We start from the raw sequence: 7,010 nt of genomic DNA on the forward strand, positions 1-7,010 counted from the left end.
ATTTAGGTTGTTTTTCTCATCTTGAAAAGAGGCACAGTTTACCAAACACCAGCAAAGAGTTACAATCCTTTCAAGTTGCCAAGTCTGAATAGAAATAACAAACTAAGATTCTGAAGTTATTGATTCTAATTTCATGAATATCAACTATTTTAATTATGTATTTCTCAACATACTAGGGTTAAATACTGTTTAAAAATTAGTCAAAGAGAACAAGATGGCGGTAGGAAGCAGTGGCAGTAGCAGCAAGCTCCAAGCGAAAAGCGAGGCTGATCCCAGCTTCCTGGAGCTGTGGCCCACTTTGGTGGACCCAGCATTGAGGCGGTGGCAGTGAGGCCCAAGAAATATGCGGGGCTGTCAGGAGCCACTGTGGCTGGAAGTTGATCAATTCCTAGAGGCCGCAGGAGTGCAAGAGCTGTGGCTTGGTATTAGAGGCCCCCTATAAAAAACTCCTCTTCCTGGATACTGGTTCCAAAGACAGAGAGCTGAGCAAGAAGAGGACCAAAGGCCAGAAGAGGCCCCTGCTCCTCAAGAAACCCCCTCATTTTATAGAACCAAGATCCCTGCCCTCCAAAACATCCTCACACACCAGGTCGCCAACGCCAAGATGCTTAAGCGGAAAGAGCAGTTATGGGAGAAGTTCGCAAAGTAGGGTGAGCTGCCCTGAGAGGTGCGCAGGATGCAGGCCCAGCTCCTCAACCCTCCTATGGCTAAAGCCAAGCCTAGGCCTCAGGACACTGTAGAACGGCCCTTCTACAATCTCTGGGCCAAAGATAACCCTGTGGAGAAACTGTTGGCCAGCCAGGACCCCTTCCTCCTGGAGCAGACCAAGAAGAAAGGAGTCAAGTGCCACTGCATCTCCACACCACACCATCCCAGGTGCCTGCTGTGGAGGTGACACCCCTTGTAGCCTTCTACAACCCATCCTTTGAGGACCACCAGACGCTGCTCTGGGAAGCCCATGAGGTCGAGCTGCTTTGGCAGAAAAAGGCAGAGAAGCTGGAGCTGCAGCTGACCCTGCCCCTCATTGAGCAGGCCACCACCTAGGAGTCTACATTTGAGGAGATATGCCAGGGGCTTCTGGAAGAGTCCAATGGGAAGGGGGAGCCAGGCGAGGACCAGGACCAGTGGCCTGAGGGGGCTGGAGACCAGGACGGAGATGACCAGGGGATATGAGCCAAGGCTGCCACACCTGCTCACCTGGCCCCTGTGGAGAAGAAGACAGAGCAGCAGCATTGGTGGGAAAAGGCCACCCGGATTCTGTTGGTACAGCAGGCCATGTTGCAGGCCTCCCAGCTCCAACAACAGGAACTTCAGAATGTGGGGGATCAAGGCCCAGGTGACGCAGTGGCTAGCAGAGCTGGTGCAGCGGTGGCAGGAATGATTGCAGGCACAGTGGTTGTCCTACACCAGTGGTCGACAAACTGCGGCTCACGAGACGCGGTTTGCCACTCTGTTGACTAATGAGTTTGCCAAGCACTGTCATATACTACCCTTTACCTCTTTGCACACAATATGCCACAATTGCCTAATCCTCACAGCTTCCAACTACATGGTAACATTCTACACCAAGCCCCACAGGCTGAGGCGGCTCAAGTACGAGGCCCTGGCCATCCACATGCAGCTCAGCTCAGAGAAAGCAGACTCACTCCCAACCCTGAAGCCCGAGGGCAACATCCTCCATATCCTGTTCAAGAGCTTCCAGAGGAGAAACATGATCAAGTTCTGGGAGAGAGCCCAGTTCAAGCTCAAGTACAAAGGGAAGCTCGTGGAGAAGCAGGTGTTCTGGGAGATCCAGTTGTAGCTGATGCTGGGTGCAGAGCCCTCACCCTTCAATAAAGCACCTTTGGACCAGCATACATACATACTAGTACATATATACATATATACATACATACATAAAAATAAATAAAAATTAGCCAAATAAACCACTCTTAGAACAATAAGCCAACATATAATACACAGGCCTCTAAATGCATTAAACCTGTACACATAATACTTGATATAAAGCTCTAAATACTTATTAGACTGTTAAAACAATTGAGAAGATAGGCAGTCTTTGTATCTGACGGAGTCAGTGGGATAAGTGGAATGTGCACTGAACCAAGACTTAAGAGATCTGGATTTTCTCTAGACCTGGTTCTGTTGTTTGCAGATATTGTGGACTTGACATCCAGATCTTAATTGCGTCATATTTTTAAACTAAAGGCCCGGTGCATGAAATTCATGCACTCTGTGTGTGTGTGTGGGGGTGGTCCCTCAGCCCAGCCTGCACCCTCTCGCACTCCAGGAGCCCTTGGGGGATGTCCAACTGATGGCTTGGGGGTGGGTGCGGAGGAAAGAAGCAATCCCATTCTTACCACACAAGCCCAGAAAGTTTCAAAAACTACAAATTATAAGTACTATTTCAGGCAGGGAAGTTGGGTGAGACTGAAAACAAACATCCTTGTGAAGTGTCTTTAAAGCAATTAGTTAGACCAACCTCTCCCAGATCCCTTTCCTATCCTGTCCCCCAAAACAATTGCTTCTGCTACTCCCATTCTGGTTAAAAACTGAAGATTTACTTTTGGAGATGCTTAACCTCTCAGGTTTTGAACTTAGGGATAGCAGGCCCAACTAAGGACAGGGAAGATGCCTTATACTGAAAAGAGAGTAAATCTGAGAAATTCTGCATATTGGACAGCAAAAACTTCAATTGCATTTCCATACTCAGCTCCAAGAAAGTGGCAGCCAGTTTCCTACCACAGTGTATATTGGCACAGGAGGACAGAAAGCTCTCAGAAGGATACCTTCAAGAACTGATAACATAATGACATCTTTGGGTGTGTATTCAGAGGAGGTTTTCAATTATTTTATATAATTTGGGGATAAGTTAATTATTGGTATATAGAAAGCTAAGCAAATGAAAAAAAAAGAGCCAATTGATGAGCTCCAAAAATACAAAAGTCATTCAATAAAAGGACAGCTAATCATAATAAATTCGGTAGTTCAGCTGTAAATAATGTGATATTGTCATAATAATCTAAATACTTAACTGATTTAATCAAATATAATATATACATTGGGTGAAGGGACATTAAGGAAAGCTGAATTCTTATAATAGAAAATCAGCAGATAACTATTTAAAAACTTTAAAAATGTTAAAATCACAGTATAAGTATATGATTTCAATATGTGGAGGCAAGCACCAGAAGAAACAGAACAGAGGGTTGGATGTGGTTTGATTTTGGAGAGGATGAGGCACGGGATTGTTCATCCTATCTAATAAAAGAGTAATATGCAAATTGACTGTCACTCCAACACAAGATGGCTGCCCCCATGTGGACACAAGATGGCCACCACAAGATGGCCTACAAAGGAGGGTAGTTGTGGGCGATCAGGCCTGCAGGGGAGGGCAGTTGGTGGAGACCAGGCCTGCAGGGGAAGACAGTTGGGGGGACCCAGGCCTGCAGGGGAGAGCAGTTGGGAGGGGTGGAACCAGGCCAGCACAGGAGGGCAGTTGAGAGGGATCAGGCCTGCAGGGGAGGGCAGTTGTGGGGGGACCAGGCCTGCAGGGGTGGGCAGTTGGGGGGAACCAGGCCAGTAGGGGAGGGCAGTTGGGGGGGGACCCAGGCCTTCAGGGGAGGGCAGTTGGGGGGGGCAGGCCAGCAGGGGATAGCAGTTCTAGGGGGGACTAGGCCAGCAGGGGAGGACAGTTGGGAAGGACCAGGCCTGCAGGGGAGAGTAGTTGGGGGGGAACAAGGCCAGCACTGGAGGACAGTTGGGAGGGACCAGGCTTGCAGGGGAGGGCAGTTGTGGGGGGACCAGGCCTGCAGGGGTGGGCAGTTGGGGGTAAACAGGCCTGCAGGGGAGAGCAGTTCTGGGGGGGACTAGGCCAGCAGGGGAGGGCAGTTGGGAAGGACCAGGCCTGCAGGGGAGAGCAGTTGGGGGGGAACAAGGCCAGCAGGGGAGGGCAGTTGGAGGAGGATCAGGCCTGCAGGGGAGAGTAGTTGTGGGGGGACTAGGCCTGCAGGGGTGGGCAGTTGGGGGGAACCAGGCCAGTAGGGTAGGGCAGTTGGGGGGGACCAGGCCTGCAGGGGAGAACAGTTAGGGGCAACTGGGCCTGCAGGAGAGGGCAGTTGGTGGAGACCAGGCCTGCAGGGGAAGACAGGGGGGACCCAGGTCTGCAGGGGAGGGCAGTTGGGGGGGGACCAGGCCAGCAGGGGAGGGCAGTTGGAGGAGGATCATGCCTGCAGGGGAGAGTAGTTGTGGGGGGACTAGGCCAGCAGGGGCGGGCAGTTGGGGGGGACCAGGCCTGCAGGGGAGGGCATTTGGGGGGGACCAGGCCAGCAGGGGAGGGGAGTTAAGAGTGACAAGGCCTGCAGGTAAGGGCAGTTGGGGGCAACCAGGCTGGCAAGGGAGGGCAGTTAGGGGCAACAATGCCGGCAGAGGGGGCAGTTAGGGGTGACCAGGCTGGCAGGGGAGGGCAGTTAGGGGCAATTTGGGCCAGCAGGGGAGCAGTTAAGCATTGATCAGGCTGGCAGGGGAGTGGTTAGGGGGTTATCAGGCTGGCAGGCAGAAGAGGTTAGGGGCAATCAGGCAGCTAGGCAGGTGAGTGGTTGGGAGCCAGCAGTCCTGGATTGTGAGAGGGATGTCCAACTGCCTTGTGGGATCGGGCCTAAATGGGCAGTCGGACATCCCTCGAGGGGTCCCATATTGGAGAGGGTGCAGGCTGGGCTGAGGGACAACCCTCCCCCCCGGTGCATGAATTTTTTGCACTGGGCCTCTAGTTGTATTATAAGCCTAGCAGTACTAGTTGACTTTTTAAAGTATGTATGTTACTTACTTACATTAACAATTAATTTCTTTAGAAAGTAGAGGCCTGGTGCATGAATTCATGCACCAATGGGGTCCCTTGGCCTGGCCTACGGGATAGGGCCAAAACCGGCTCTCTGACATCCCCTGAGGGGTCCCAGGTTATGAAAGGGCCCAGGCCAGGCGTAGGGACCCCACCAGTGCATGATTGGGACCAGGGAGGGAAGCAGGAGGTTGGCCAGCCAGGGAGGGACTGTGGGAGGGCTCCAGGGCATGTCTGACCCATCTCACTCTGTCCCTATCAGCTGAGCCCCAAAAGCAAGCTAACCTACTGGTCGGAGTGTCTGCCCCCTGGTGGTCAGTGCACATCATAATAAGCAGTTGAGTGGCCTTAGTATATCATTAGCATATTATGCTGTGATTGATTAAACGGATAACCGGATGACCAGACACTTAGCATATTAGTCTTTTATTATATAGAATATTAAATTTGACTAAATAGCCTTTGACATATTCTACTTTAAAAATTCTGTGATTATGAAAGACTTTACTACTTTTTTATTCCAAGATAATACATATTTAATAGATACCATTTATTATTATATCAAAATATTATCAGACTTTTAGAAATTCCTGCATTAAATTAGATACCACTTAGGAAGCAAGTGCATTAAGACTTATAAGCCCTCATAGAATCCCTAGTATTTGAAGTGATCAAGTTACTCAAGTTACATTGTTGTTAAAATTAGGTTTGGTGAATGTACATCTTGCCACAGATACATGGCTATTTTTACTTTCAATATTGCATAACCTTCTCAAATGTGCATCTTCTGAAAAATAGATGTAGAGTCAGTATGTCTTAAAGCAACCAAGAATTGAAAGCTACCATGAATAAATAGTATTAGTCTGACCTAGGAGATAATTATTTTGTGTCACAGTACTAACTCTCACCCCATTTCCCAGGGTGGGATGGGAGATGTTCTGGTACTCTTCGCTTCCTGATCTTAATTTGCCCCTGGATTGTAACTTTTATGTCCTTCTCTTTACTTAGTTATTGATGTTTAACTAACAACTACAGCCCAATTCTTACAGATATCCCTAGTTGTAACTTTGAAATTCCCGACTAAAACCATCTCTTGCCTCTTGGTGAATTGAAGTGCTGATTCTTCTCTGTTTGTCATTCCTATCTTTGTCCATTCCCTGCATTGTATCCGCTGCATCCCAACAATAAATAAATTATACTTGACTCAACAGGAACCTCAGTTTAAAATTTTAATATAACAGGTTGATGACTACCAAAATGACATTCAAGTGTTGTTTACTGGTAGCTTTGAGCACACTGTTATTTCTTCTTGTATTCTTACTAGTTGCTTCTCAATTAGACATATCCTCCTTTCATTGTTCATTCTTCACAGTGTTTCACTTACCCTTATAAACATTAAGATGTTGTATTGGTGCTAAACCTAGTAAAAGGACCAACACAAGCTATTGGTTCCTGGGACATTTCTTTCATCTCCTTTACCCTTCTCCCTCCCTCCCACTTGTCAGACCAATCCTTTCACAGGCTCATCATCTTCATTCTGCCCTCTCCCTTCGTTTCCAAATATCTAGACATTCCTGGTTTGGTTCCTTCCCCGTGTGATGAAGCATCCCATATCTAGACCTATACCATTTCCCCATAACAAATAAAACATAGCTGTCTAGATTCCATATAGTGTGGACTAAGTTTTCTGCTAAGGAATTGGAACTGAAAACCTAATTCAAGTGGCAAGGGTTGAGATTTCTTTAATGTAATTCCCTCCCAGGTAATAGCTCTACCTTAATAAGCTCCTTCATTCTACATTATCCAGAGAAGGTATGTGTGTGTGTGTGTGTGTGTGTGTGTGTGTGTGTGTGTGTGTGTGTGTGTAGGAGGGAATGGTGAATAATAGAGGTCAGGGGAGGAAGGGGGTGGGAGGTGTTTCTGGTGCCTTTCACTTCTCACCATGTGTAGGAAGGTGCATACTCGCCTTATATAGAGAGTTCTGTTTTGAAGGTAGAACTAACTTAATTTAAATATTTTAATTTGGGTTTGGAAGATTATACATATTTAATAGGCATCATTTATTACATCAACTATTATAGCTTTAGTAATTTATATTTTATTCAGGTTTCCTTATTCTTTCAGGCTTCAAATTTTTGTGAACCTTCTATGTATGTTTGGTACACCATTTTACTGT

General features: G+C 47.6%; 1 pseudogene; it reads left to right on the top strand.

The window, feature by feature from the left end:
- Positions 1 to 214: 214 nt before the first annotated feature.
- Positions 215 to 1,801, top strand: LOC129149322 (ribosome biogenesis protein NOP53-like; annotated as a pseudogene).
- Positions 1,802 to 7,010: the final 5,209 nt, after the last annotated feature.

Source organism: Eptesicus fuscus, chromosome 1 (genome assembly GCF_027574615.1).
Source record: "Eptesicus fuscus isolate TK198812 chromosome 1, DD_ASM_mEF_20220401, whole genome shotgun sequence".
Lineage (NCBI taxonomy): Eukaryota > Metazoa > Chordata > Mammalia > Chiroptera > Vespertilionidae > Eptesicus > Eptesicus fuscus.